This window comes from Camelina sativa, chromosome 17, assembly GCF_030686135.1.
Source record: "Camelina sativa cultivar CO46 ecotype springtype chromosome 17, ASM3068613v1".
NCBI classification, from domain to species: Eukaryota; Viridiplantae; Streptophyta; class Magnoliopsida; order Brassicales; family Brassicaceae; genus Camelina; species Camelina sativa.
The window spans coordinates 31761094-31774761 of record NC_141896.1 but is presented as its reverse complement, the minus strand read 5'-3'; the positions used below and the strand labels follow the sequence as shown (position 1 = coordinate 31774761).

Here is a 13668-nt window from a genome sequence, read left to right as displayed (position 1 = left end):
AAGTTTTTTTTTACCATTTTTATCGCTTTTGCTAACTCTGAATGGCTAGACTATATTTTAATCTAGTACCAATCCTAACCTTAACCACTTTTTTTATATCTTGTGCATTCTTGTGCTTATATTGACATGTGAATATATTTTGACCAAAATATATATTTATATATATATTGACATATGAATATATATGCAAAAATTATGAAGTATACTAATCAACAAAGCTGATTTTTATTAGGATTATAGATGTGGAAAGAATGGAATGGTTAGAGAATGTTTATGAGGCTTTTGAATTTTTTTTCCTTGATATTAAAGTTGAGAGAAAACAGGTTCTTATCCTCATTGTATAATTCTTCCCAACAAAAAAAAGGAGGAACCAATATTTTTGTGTAACTCTTCCACTACCACTTTTTAATATGTCCATGTCTTCTCTTGGCCCGTGAGCTCACCCTTGATTGACGGTCTGTATCACCATATTCTAGAGGCTTTAAAGATTTTTTATCGACCTTACAAATCAACAAATGATCGGTGCTACCATATTCTAGAGGTTTTAAAGATTTTTTATTGACCTTACAAATCATCAAATAATCTTTCTTCATATTGTTTCCTCACTTTGCACAATACAGAAAATCATTTTCTGGTAGGTCACTCATCCTGAAATTGCTCCAGTCCAAATGTTTAACTATAAAATTTTCTCATAATGTTTGACCAAAAAATATAAGTGCAATTTCATAATGCAGATACCCAAATCAAATATGTTGGGCTCATCTCAAATACCACATTATTTTAATATAGTTTTTTTTTGTCAACTGATTATAGCAAGTTCTCGGCTATAATAGTACTTTTGCAGCATTTTTTGCTCAAAAATATGTTTTTGAAAACATTTTTTTATTGAATGTCATTAAATCTTTATATTCATATCCAAAAAGTTTAGTTAACTCTCTCTACTATCCTTATAACCAAACACATTTAAAATATTTTAAATATCCATATATACAATGTTCTACAATTAATATATATATTTAGAAGATTTATTCCAGATTAAAAAATTTATTCTCCTATCATCTCTTTTTTATTTTAAAATTTAAATGTAAAGAATCATTATATTATACATAATGTTAATGAAAATATATATTTTTCTGCATATATTGTGATTTAAGTTTTTTTAAAAACAAATATATATTACTCAATTAATATAAAAGTGTTTGTTCAACATACATATATAGTAAATTTACCGTATATAATAAATTATAAAATTTTAAGAAGTTTATAATTTAGAACTGAAATATCTAAACTTAATAATTTTTTTAAATTATGAATATTTAAACATATTAAATTTCAAAATAACACAAACGAGTTATATTACATATCGGGTGATATGACATAACATGATTGAATTGATAATACTTAAAGATAAAATATTATTAATATGATATTTCAATACGGGGAAAATCATCATTTTCCTGAACAACACCAATATAAAATATATCGAATCATACAGATTTAATTAAGATTGTATTAAACAAAAGTTGTTGTGCTGCGTATTAAAATAGGATATTAACAAAAACGAAGAAAAATAACTTGTCTCGCGGTATACTACGGGTCATAATCTAGTTTATTTATTAAGTTCATCCAAATTTTAAATGAATTTATATATTATTTTGAATATTACTTGATACAAAAGTTGAAAAAACTTTATGCAAACCAATGATAATCTTTTATAATAAGCTTCTACTATATTCTAATCTACGGTACAGCGTGAGACAATTTTATAACTAAATTCTTTTAATATTAAGTCATAATTATTTTTAAAATTTTATTTTGTTTTATTTATTTATGTATAATTGTATTTTGATTGGTTAATTCTAGGATTTAATCCGTGGTATATGGAGAAACAATTTTTTACATAATTGTAATTAATCAAGTTAATTAGATATGTCTAATTGTATAATTCATTTAAGAAAATAATAAAATAATAATTTGAAAAATGAAAAAGGAATAAATAAAAAACAAAAACGCTCGCTCCTCTCTCCTCCATCTAGTTCGCCCTAGCCGTCAAAAGAGCATCTGCTCTCTAGCAATGGTGTAGCTATGGCTCGCCGGCGTTGGATCCTGCTTGTGTGTTGCTGCTCCGTCTCTCTCCCGTCAAATTCAAGCTCGTCTTGATTTAAGATCTCGTTTAAACCGTACTCCTGGTTCAAATCCGGCGTTACTTCTGCCGTGGTCTGTCTTCTCTTTTAGTCTCTGGCGTTCAACTTACGGGTCCACCGGAATCACTTCGTCTACCGGATTCTTCCCCGGCGCTTGCCCAAGTGTTGTCGTGTCTCATCATGGATATGGGCCTAAGACCATCTCCAATGGTTTTTCCTATTTTTACCTCTAAAATAAAAGAACTCTATAATAGAGGTGACTTTTGCTCCAATGGATACCTCTATTTTTTCCTCTAAAAATGAATATTCCGTAGAGATTCCTTTTTATTTTACTATTAATACCTTTTACTTATAAAAGTTGCAAACTAACCTATTTATTTTAGTATTTGTGAAACTTTCATAAAATTATGATATTATTTAAATTTTTAACATTCATAAATATTATTTAAATATCACATTTATTAAAAGAAATACATTGCATCATATAAAATAATAAAACATAGTAGATTTTTTTAACCATCGACATTAGTGTATTTTTCCCACAAATGTTCAATTAATGTATTTCGAAGTGAAAAATGAACTTCTTTATCTTTGATTTTTCTAAATCGACCTAGATATTCTTGGGATCGGATATCATGAATACAAGAAAGTATACTTTTCTTCGTGAGTTTCCAAAAGAGTTATATAGAAAGTATAAACCAAAAGAGAATGAAGAATATTAAAATATAATACTATGCTAATAAAGGGAGGCAAAATAATCTTACGTGTAACATAAGTTGTTGGTCAGAGACTGAAGTCCATCAGCGGTGAAGTTGTTCTCATCCCAAAGAACGTGGTAATGAGCAGGTCGAGAAGTGCCATGTTAATGTAATTTTGATTAGTTAAACACTTATTAAATCTCACCCACACAATCACATGAGATTATGGGTGTTTCACTTGTATATTAGATTTCCTTTTTTCCACAACGGGAATGTGTAATTTGGACGCCACATGCTTAAGGTACAATATCGGTCAAACACAAGATTCACGATTACAATTTAATTGTTAAAGTTTTTTGTCCGGTCAAATACAACATGCACTGGCCTCGATTATACCATGTCTTGTCAATCCAAACATTCACAAACCCAATTAAAATTTGATCTTTTACAAACATTGTCCATTAATAATTTACACATGCATTGGTTAATTATTTGAGTTTGACCGAAGGAAAACATGCATTAGTTAAAAATATGCATAGACAAACATTAAACTATTTAAATATATATTTTATTTATTTTGATCGTAAATATAAAAGTGTTAAAAGTTTAAGGACCATTTTATAAATAAAAAAGTTCAACTCTATTATACAGGAAAAAATAGAGTTCCTTTATATATAAAGGAAAAAATAAAGATCTCTATAATAGAGGTAGAAATAGAGATGGATTGGAGTAGATTTTACTCTAAAATAGAGTCAAAAAGCAAATATAGAGGTGGGCTGGAGATGTCCTAAGTCTCTCTCAATGAATTTTGGGAGAGCCCTTCTTGGACATGTGGGTGTGTTTTCTCCTTAGTGGGCTTACGTTTTTGGCTCATTAATAGAGTATGTCTTAACTGCCCAACCATGTTTCTTGTGTGGCTGTTCGGTGTGTTCTTCAAGGTTTGATGGGAGTCACCGGCTAGGTTTTGCATTGCTGAATTTAGAAGACCTTTTGTTGGACATACTTCTGTCCATCGCTCTTGTTGGAGGGGATATACTTCTATACTCCTCCCTGATTTTGGTTTTGCTTCTCTTTCCAGGTTATTGGAGAAAAGCATTCCACCGTCATCCTTGCTTCCATGACGCTTGTATATTCAACCATCTTGGTGCCCTGTCACTTTTGTCTTCTCATCCAATATTATGATTGTCTTGTCTGTCTCAGTGGCGAACTAAATCTCGACCAATATCTTAGCTTGTGTATTTCGTGTTGTCCAAAGTGTCTTCTTACTTATTCGCTATATTGTTTTAAATTATCAAAGTTTCCGCGACTACAGTTATTGTCTAAATGTTAGGATTGCTTTGCTCTTCATTCTATCTGCTTGTATCTTGTCTTTGGACTTGCTTTTGGATCAAGGAGTTGATTAGTGTGGTATAAAATCTTGGTGTACAAAAAAAGAAAGAAAAATAATTTATCCATATTGTAGCACAGATTAATGATATTTTAAATTTATATTAATATCAACTAAAACTTCTAACATCCATGAACCAAATTGTAGATTTTGGGGATGGGTGTGATACCAGGGTAGTGTCGATCAACACCAGCAATTTTTGGTTCGACCAGATCGTTTTAAATCGTCCAATTGGAGCTTTTTGGCTTAAGTGGAATTCCAAACCGGGATATATAAGTGAGAACTCGACCTGAGGGTTTCGGGAAAATCACTTTGTGCCATATAGAGAGAGAAATAGAGAGAAAAGATAGAAGAGAGAGTGTTCTTGAGAGATTGTGGTGATTCTAGGCTTGTTTGAGAGATATATTCTTGTGGAGTGGAGATCTAGGAACAAAGGAAAAGATTTCTAAAGGTTGGATTCGTCGTCGTTGCGCCATAACTTTTTGCAAAAGAGGTGAGTGCATGACCATGGGTGATCTAAGTCTGAGAATCTTTTCTTTTACTTGTTTTGTGGCTGTTTGTGTTGTTTTCTTGTATGTTTGTGGTTGGTTGTTGGTTCCCTTGAGTTTCTAGGACCTTTGGGTGAGTTTCGGGCGATTGGAGGTTTTGGGCAGCGGATCTACGACTTTCGGCTTCGAGCAGAACGTGTCTACGGAGTCGGTGTCGATCAACACCAAAAGGATATCGATCGACACTAAGGGGTTGGAGGAGAGGTGGTGTCGACCAACACCAAGGGGTTGGAGAAGAGGTGTCGATCGACACCAAGGGGTTGGAGGAGAGGTGTCGGTCGACACCAAGGGCCAGTTCGTTCGACACCAACCTGTTCAGCAGACTCAATTGTTGTTAGTGGTGTGCAAGTATGTGACGTGGAATCATGACGATGAGGAGGAAGATGATCTAGGGTCTCGGTTATTGTGTTATGGTTATGTTATTGATGTTGGAACCTTGGATAGAGTTATGCTAGGTTGTTTGATAAAATGGTTAGGGATGTTATTGTATTGATGATATGGTTGTTTTGGGTTGTTGGTATGTTTCCGCTGTGCATATTGGTTGTTGTTGGTTTATTGATGAGTTGTGGTTTGGTTAGTTTAATTAAGTAGTATGGGATGATTAATTATATATTGTTATTATTAAAAAAAATATCTGGTCGGAATGTTTCAGTTTGGTATCAGAGCCCTTACGGTTCTAGGATGGTTAAGTGGATGGTTTAGAGCGGTTTAGGAATTTAATTGGTTGAGTTATTTTCCTGTTGCTTGATGTATGATGCTGTGTGAGGGAATTTATTATGAGTAGTTAGTCGATTGCAAGTGGTATGGAGTCCTAGTATCATCCTCTTCGAGCCTTAAATGAGATTCGACGGTAAGATGTGTTCTTTGTGTGCGGTTTGTTTGTGTGCTTAGCCTTCTGTTCTGGTAGTGCAGATGGTTAGAGAGGGTGCTGTTGCTGGTCGTGGACGCGGACGTGGTCGTTGTCGTGGTAGGGGCAGAGGCCCGGTGGTTAGTGAAACCACGGATCAGAGGGTGACAACTGAGGGCGTCGGCGAGTTGCAGCGCTTCTAGGAGGGGTTTATGAGTGTGGCCGGTGGAGGTGCCGATAGGACCGTAGGCGCCGAAGAAGTCGGTGTGGACGGTGTCGGTGCCAGGGTGGCCGGCGATGCTAGGGTTCCGGGTGCGGAACTCCCAGCAGGTGGAGCCCCTTGGGGAGGTTTTGACCTGGCAGGCTTGTTGACGCAGATATTTGAGCGGTTGCCGGAAGTTTTACTGGCACAGGCTTAGGTGGTTCCGCTAGTGGTTGGTGGACAGGGACTAGTGGTGCAGCCTGTGGCTAAGGTGCATGCATGTGTGCAGCCAGGGGCCGAGGTGGTGGATGCACAATATCTTAAGATGTTGGTACAACTACGGCATGTGGGTGCAGGATTTTTCTCGGGAGGCACGGATCAGAGTGTGGCGGATGAGTGGAGAGAGCGGATGGAGGATATTTTCCAGTCGCTCTGGTGACTGACCAGTATCGGGTGGACTTGGCAGTGCACTACCTGTCGAGAGATGCACATGTGTGGTGGAGGTCGCTGACATGCAGGAATATCGTCGATCGTGTTATCATAAAATAGAGTTCTTTTGGAGTTTTGACTTGTGTGTCATGTGGAAAAAGAAATTTGCACGAGATTTCTAAAAATGGGAAGTTTCCATAAATAGAAAGTTTCCAAAAATGGAAAGTTTTGCATGAGTTAGAAGTTGTCTATTTATGGAAAGGGTGTGTGTGAACATCCAAAGTGGTTGGGATGTTTTGGAGTCTGGCCTAGGAGTGGCCACAGTGGAGGTGACGTTCCGGGAGGGAATATGGTGGTTGGTAGGACATTGTGATGCCTTACGCGGATCACGGGGGGTGGTCATGGTTGATGAAATGCTTATAAACGTTATGAATGTTTGTTGTAGGGGCGGGGGTCCTAAACAACTCATGAGGAGATGAGGGTTCTCCTGAGGGAACGCGGGGTTCCCTAGATACCGATAGGTCGAGGGACTGCGGTTCTGAGGGTGGTAGAGGAGATGGAGGTTTTCCTGAGGAGATGGGGGTTCTCCTATTACCGAGATCTTGAGGGTGACGACAGTGTGGCTCGAAAACAGAGGGTCTGATATTGTGATCGGTATGGCTTGAAGGTTGCGACCTAAGAGCAAATGAGTTGGCGGCAAAAGTGTCAAGGACGTGGGAATAAGCATTGTAACTGGATGTGGGTTTTAGGAGATTGATGGGGTTCAATCTTAGGTTTTTGGTTGAGACCGGATGCGGATCTCGGGGTTGATGGGGGTTTAGTCTCGGGGGTTATGTGTGTTGACCGAGAGGCTTAAGTTTATGCTGGCCAAGGGGCAGAGTTTTGTTGTTTGGGAAACTCTAGTTTGGGGTTGTCCGGTGGAGTTTGGTTTGTGCTGACCAGTGGGGACAAGGTGTATGGACCACTGGTTCAGGTTGTGGTGTGAACCGTTGCGACGGTGGAGATTTTTGTAGTTGGGGTGCGGTGTTGCGGGATTTGAGGACAAATCCTTGTTGGTCGGGGAGAATTATAACATCCGTGAACCAAATTATGGATTTTGGGGAAGGGTGTCGGTCGACACCAGGGTAGTATCGATTGACACCAGCAATTTCTGGTTCGACCAGATCATTTTAAAACTTCCAATTGGAGCGGTTTGATTTAAGTGGAATTCCAAACTGGGATATATAAGTGAGAAGTCGACCTAAGGGTTTTGGGAAAGTCACTTTGTGCCGTCTAGAGAGAAAAATAGAGAGAAAAGAGAGAAGAGAGAGTGTTCTTGAGAGATTGTGGTGATTCTAGGCTTGTTTGAGAGATATGTTCATGTGGAGTGGAGATTGTGCTAGGAACAAAGGAGAAGACTTCTAAAGGTTGGATTCGTCGTTGTTGGGACAGAACTTTATGCAAAAGAGGTGAGTACATGACCATGGCTGATCTAAGCCTGAGAATCCTTTTTTTTTGCTTATTTTGTGGCTGTTTGTGTTGTTTTCTTGTATGTTTGTGGTTGGTTGTTGGTTTCCTTGAGTTTCTAGGACTTTTGGGTGAGTTTCGGGCGATTTGGAGATTTTGAGAAGCGGATCTAAGACTTTCGGCTTTGAGCAGAACGTGTCTGCAGAGTCGGTGTCGATCAACACCAAAAGAGTGTCGGTCGACACCAAGGGGTTGGAGGAAAGGTGTCGGTCGACACCAAGGGCCAGTGTCGGTCAACTCCAGAAGGGTGTCAGACGACACCAGAAGGGTGTTGGTCAACACCAACCTGTTCAGCAGACGGCTGATGCTTGTTTTCCTGGTTTGTTGTGTTTGCTTGTTGTTTGTTAAACATTGGTTTCTTAGTTGTTTGTGTGTATAGATCAGTAGATACGAGTATTGCCTCACTAAGTATTTTTGATAATACTTACGCATTGATATGTATATATTTTACACTCTTTCATCATGCATTTGTTATTCATTTATTTTTCTTAACTCATTGTTTTGCATTGTTTTTAGTCTTTTTTGCATAATATGCATATATAGGTAGTCTTTGCATTGATCCTGCATACATCTTGCATATTGTAGTTATTTCAGGTGTTTAGGAGATGTCCAGGCTGTTGGAACCGAATGGAGGTTGAGACATGCGGCTCAACCAAGCATGCCTGGAATGGACGTCATGTGACTCGACCGATATGCGACTTGGATGCACTCCCAGGAAGAAGTACCAGTATCCCACTCGATCCATCATGCCTGGAATGGATGTCATCAACGCTCGAGCCACGCTCCAACATCAACGCTCGAGCCACGCTCCATCATCAATGTTCGAGCCACGCTCCAACATCCACGCTCTAGCAGCATTCCAAACTCCCTCACTCGAGCCGCTCGACAGCCGACGTTCCGAACTCCCTCTCTCAAGCCGACTTCGTCTCCCGTTCGAGCCTCACCAATCGAGCCAACCGCTGAACTCAATCGAGCCAATTTCACTCACGCGCTCGAGCCACCATTCGAGCCACCAGTTGAGGGATTTAGCTTTCGACGTCTTCACCAAATTTGTAGGGAATTGAGTCATCTTTCCAATGCCATTTATTTCAAGCCAATCGGAGGTATGGTTCAAGAGTTATAATCGTTTTAGTGGATGCGTATACACCCAGCTCGAACCAACACCACTCTGGATCGAGCCAACACCACTCTGGATCGAGCACTTCTAAGACAAGCTTTTCAACCATAGTCCTGCTCGCAACATTAGTACAACTACCACCATCAATAATTAAACTACATAAATTATCTTTAACCAAGCATCGCGTGTGAAACAAGTTTTCCCTTTGTGATTGTTCCTCAGCCTTAGTTAGAACACTCAAAGATCTCCTCGCAACAAGCAACTCTCCATTAGTAGGGGCTTCCAAACCCTCTTCCAAAGAGTCGTTTTCCGAACGTTCTTCTTCAGATTCTACTTCGCCATTATCTCTAAGGACCATGATTCTTTTGTTGGAACACTCGCTTACATAATGCCCAAGTCCTTGACACTTAGAGCATCTAATATCCCTTGCCCTAGTGTTCACCTCCTTACCCTTTCCTTTTGGTCTGAATCTAGCAGTTTTGGCTTGACGAATGGCTTGTAGTCCTTTTGGTAGCTGGGCTTTTCCTCCTTTTTAAAACTTGGTTTCCCTAAACTGTAGTTGGTCTTGGCGGTGCTGTAGCTGGATCGAGAATTCTTCCGTTTGATTTGCTGTTGGAACATGACTGCCTTGTGAAGAATCTCCTCAAGTTCCACATAGTGCTGGATTTCTAGACGGTCTTGGATTTCTCGGTTAAGACCTCCCATGAATCGCGATATAACAGCTTCTTCATCTTCTTGAATATCAGCTCTTAGCATAAGGGTTTCCATTTCCTTGGAAGTACTCCTCGACTGACTTGCTTCCTTGAACCAAATTCCTCAAGCGCTGATGTAGATCGTGGTGATAATAACTCGGCACAAATCTGCTTCGCATGACGGCTTTCAGCTGGTTCCATGTTTCGATCGGTATATCTCCGATATGTCTGCGGCTGGTAACAAGTTGATTCCACCAACTTAAGGCATGGTCGTAGAAATCAGTAGCAGAAAATTTAACCTTGTTGACCTCAGTTACCTCTTGACAAACAAAGACTAACTCAATTCTGCTCCCACTCCAAGTAAGTGTCCGGGTTGCTGGTTCCATGGAAAGCGGGAATCTTGAACTTTAGACCTCCCAAAGGATCTCTAGGGACTGGACGGTCTCGTCGACACCTACGCTGACCACTGTGTGAAGAACCGTGACTGTAATACTCCCTGGTCTCGTCGTCTTGCCTTGGTTCCTCATGGTGCTGCCTTTGATGCTGATTTTGTTCCGGGTTGTCTTGATTCAGATGTAGAGTGCCAAGTTTTTGATCAAGCATGGTTGCCATGGCTGCTGTGACTGATTTCATGATTCTCCTTTCCAGGCTAGATGTAGATAACTCTTCCTCTTCTTCAGACGTCACCATGGTACCTGAAAATCAAATCAAAGATCCCACAAGTAAATAGTTCCAAAAACACGGAAATAGAAACGGATCTGGAAAAATATGAAAACGGTTCAAAAAAATTCGGAAATCAATTTTCAAAAATAATAGACTTAAAGCTGATCCAAATGCAATTGATTTTGTAATTTTTGAACAAGCAAAACATTTTATAAAACTCTTGCAAGATGAACAATGAATGTGGGAAAAAGAGAAAGTGACGATTGGAATTTCAAAACCTGGTTGCAAAGTGGCTCTGATACCACATGATAGAATCCTGGGTGAGGATCTATTCCCATGAACACACTTTGCAAGGTTTTGAAGAGGGATGAATAAAATGGTGAAGAAGAATGGGTGGAAGATGCAGCGGCGGAGAAGGTGAAGAGGTGGAATTGCAGCGGATTGAAGGGGGAGAACGAAGTGTACTTCTCAGAGAGATGGAGAACTCTTGGACTACAAGCTTGATTACAACTTAGATATGACACACTAAGAAGTAAACAAGTTGAGAAGATATTACACACTTCTCTGATTAAACAAGTAGAAAGAAGTTTTTTGATTAAAATGTTTGATGAAAAAGAAATGAGAACTACATTGTTTTTTTTTGTAGGAGAAGGAGGACGAAGGAGAAGAGGATAGAAGGGAGAAACATGCAAGAGCATGCACAAGATCGAGCTCATGCAAGGACATGCAAGAGTCCACACTCATGCAAGCTCATGCACAATGTCTTGAAAATAACAAAAGCAATAAATGCAAAAAGATAGAGAAAATAGGCCAAGGCTTTGTAATGGGTCTTGGACCACGACATGGGCTGGCAAAGGGGGTCTTGAAAGTGTTACTTAGGCCTCATTAAAAACTTTGTCAAGAAAACCCAATGAGACAAAACTTGACAAGGGAAAAAGAGTGCATAAGCAACACTTAATCCTTTACCGAGCACCTTGAGCTGTGAGCATCGTCCAAATGGTTTGAACCACGTCTTCCTGCTTCTTGTCCAGTTCCTTAATTAGTCCATTGATAGCTTGGTTGAACCTCCTGGATTTTGACCTTGTTAGAGGACCCGCCGGAACGATGAACGCTTCCTCCGATGCTTCCGCTGGTACAAGCTGCTCCTCCGGTGCTTCCTCTGGTACAAGCTGCTCCTCAGGTCCGTTTGGTTTGGTTGAGCTGTCCATGGTCTCATCAGGTTGGTTCGTGCTTCCCATGAGTTTCTAGGAATTTTGGGTCAGTTGTAGAGTTGGAAAACGGTTCTTCGACTTTTGGCTTAGAGCAGAACGTGTCTGCGGAGTTGGTGTTGATCGAAACCAGGTGGGTCTCGGTTGACACCAAGGTGTTGACGGCGCGGAGACTTCGCGAGTGTCGGTAAAGGGTTTCCGGGTCGAGGAGGGGTGTTGGTCGACAATGAGGAGCAGTGTGGGTTGACAGGTGTCGGTCGACAGGTGTCGGTCGACACCAGCAGGTGTCAGTCGACACCAGGCAGGTGTCGGTCGACACCAACCCTTTCAGCAGGCGGCTGATAGTTGTTTTTCTTGGTTTGTTTGTGTTTGTTTGTTGCTCGTTAGACATTGGAATCTCAGTTTCTTGTGTGTATAGCCCAGTAGATGGGAGGATTGCCTCACTAAGTGTTTATGACAATACTCATGCATCTCAATTTGTGTTTATGGTGCAGGTAAAGACAAAGTGTGATCGTGGAATCAAGGCAATGAAGAAGAGGATGTTCTAGAGGCTTGATTGTTTGTTCTATGTTGCTGTTAGAGCATCTCTAATGGTCCTCTATTTTTGACTCTAAACTCTATTATAGAGTAATTTTCCAATCAATCTCTATTTTCACCTCTATGAGGCTGCTATTTTTTTGTCTAGATATAGAGGAACTCTACCTTTTCCTCTATAAATAGAGTTGAACTATTTTATTTGCAAAGTTGTTCTCTTAATCTTTAACTTCTTTTATTTATGACCAAAATTAATAAAATAAGTATTTTTAAGAACTAATACTATAAATTTAAGTATAAATATTTATTCTAAAATATTGAGACTACCATTTGCAAAAGATAATTTTATGAAAGTGTTACAAAATTTAAAGTAAAATGGGTTAGTTTCCAATTTTTATAAATAAAAGGTGTTACTTGTAAAATAAAAATAGAATCTACTTGGAATATTCTTTTATAGAGGAAAAAATAGGGAAAACCATTGCAGAAAACTTATCTCTATTATAGAGATCCTTTATTATAGAGGAAAAAATAGGGAAAACCATTGGAGATGGTCTTAGGTGGCTAGAATGGAATGTAGTGGTCTAGGACGGATGTTTAGATTTTGGGTTCATTGTTCTATAACTTGGTTTATGATATTGGTATTGATGGTTAGGTGTTATTGTATTATTATTTGATTATTTATTTCATTGGTTTATTGTTTGGTTATTTTTGCTGTTTAGTTTGAATGTGGTTAGGTGGTTAGTGAATATGGAATCACTAGGTTATTATTATTATTATATTAAAAAAAACGGATCGGATCGTTTCAGTAAAGCATAGTATTATAGGACATAAGCAGGTGACTCCGCAATTTTAAATCGACTACAATTTTATGTCCATAAGCAGGTGACTTTGGCGGACAAAACCCATGACAGATGTAGGGTTAACACTTAGAAGATGACCCGCTACATTTTCATACATATATTATCCTATTTTTCTTCAGATAATTAAGAGGTTATCCGCTTACATCTATATATTATCTCAAGCCAGGAATCTTACAATTTTATATAGTTTTCTCTTAAATGTTATTTGAACTGGTGACTTCTAGACTTTACCGGAGAGTCTTTATCAATTGAGTTATTATCACTTGATATATTATGAAAGCATGAAGATTTCTTATGCTACAAAATGGTGGTGTAGGACTCGGGAAGATGGTTTCGCGCCTTGAAGAAATCATGGAAATTGGATGACGTGGCATTATGTTTGAAGACTGCTTGATTGGATGACAAGATATTATCGTATCAACTAGAAGATTTACACTTATCCTTGTTTAGGAAACTAGGTTATAGGAGGGTTCCTATATATTGGTTTGTAAAGGCAAACAGGTTGTTTGGCCGTCAAGAGAGATAGTTTGAGACTTAAGAAAATATAAGTCTTGAGAGCTTTTGTATTAGAGAGTTATTGAGAATTGGTCAGTGACAAGTCTTAAGCAACTGTGTGTAAAACTGATTAAACACATCTTGTAAGGTGGTTTAAGTGAATCTTAATATTAGAACAAGTTTTGTTCATTACTGGCTTTGCTTTGTTTTTACATATTATGCTATTTTGATATGGGTAAATGTTTTTGTAAAAAACACAAACTTATAAATATATTAAAAATGTATGAATTTGACCTATTTTCATATTTTTATTGACTGATAACTTATAGGTATAGTGA

At 38.5% G+C, this 13668-nt stretch overlaps 1 long non-coding RNA gene across 1 annotated transcript; it reads right to left on the bottom strand.

Annotated features, from left to right (window-relative positions):
• Positions 1-8185: 8185 nt before the first annotated feature.
• On the bottom strand, positions 8186-10842 carry LOC147924575 (uncharacterized). The gene is made up of 2 exons (XR_015586304.1): positions 9888-10842; positions 8186-9804 (listed from the first exon to the last, which is right to left on the bottom strand). It is a non-coding gene; the product is annotated as an uncharacterized LOC147924575 (long non-coding RNA).
• Positions 10843-13668: the final 2826 nt, after the last annotated feature.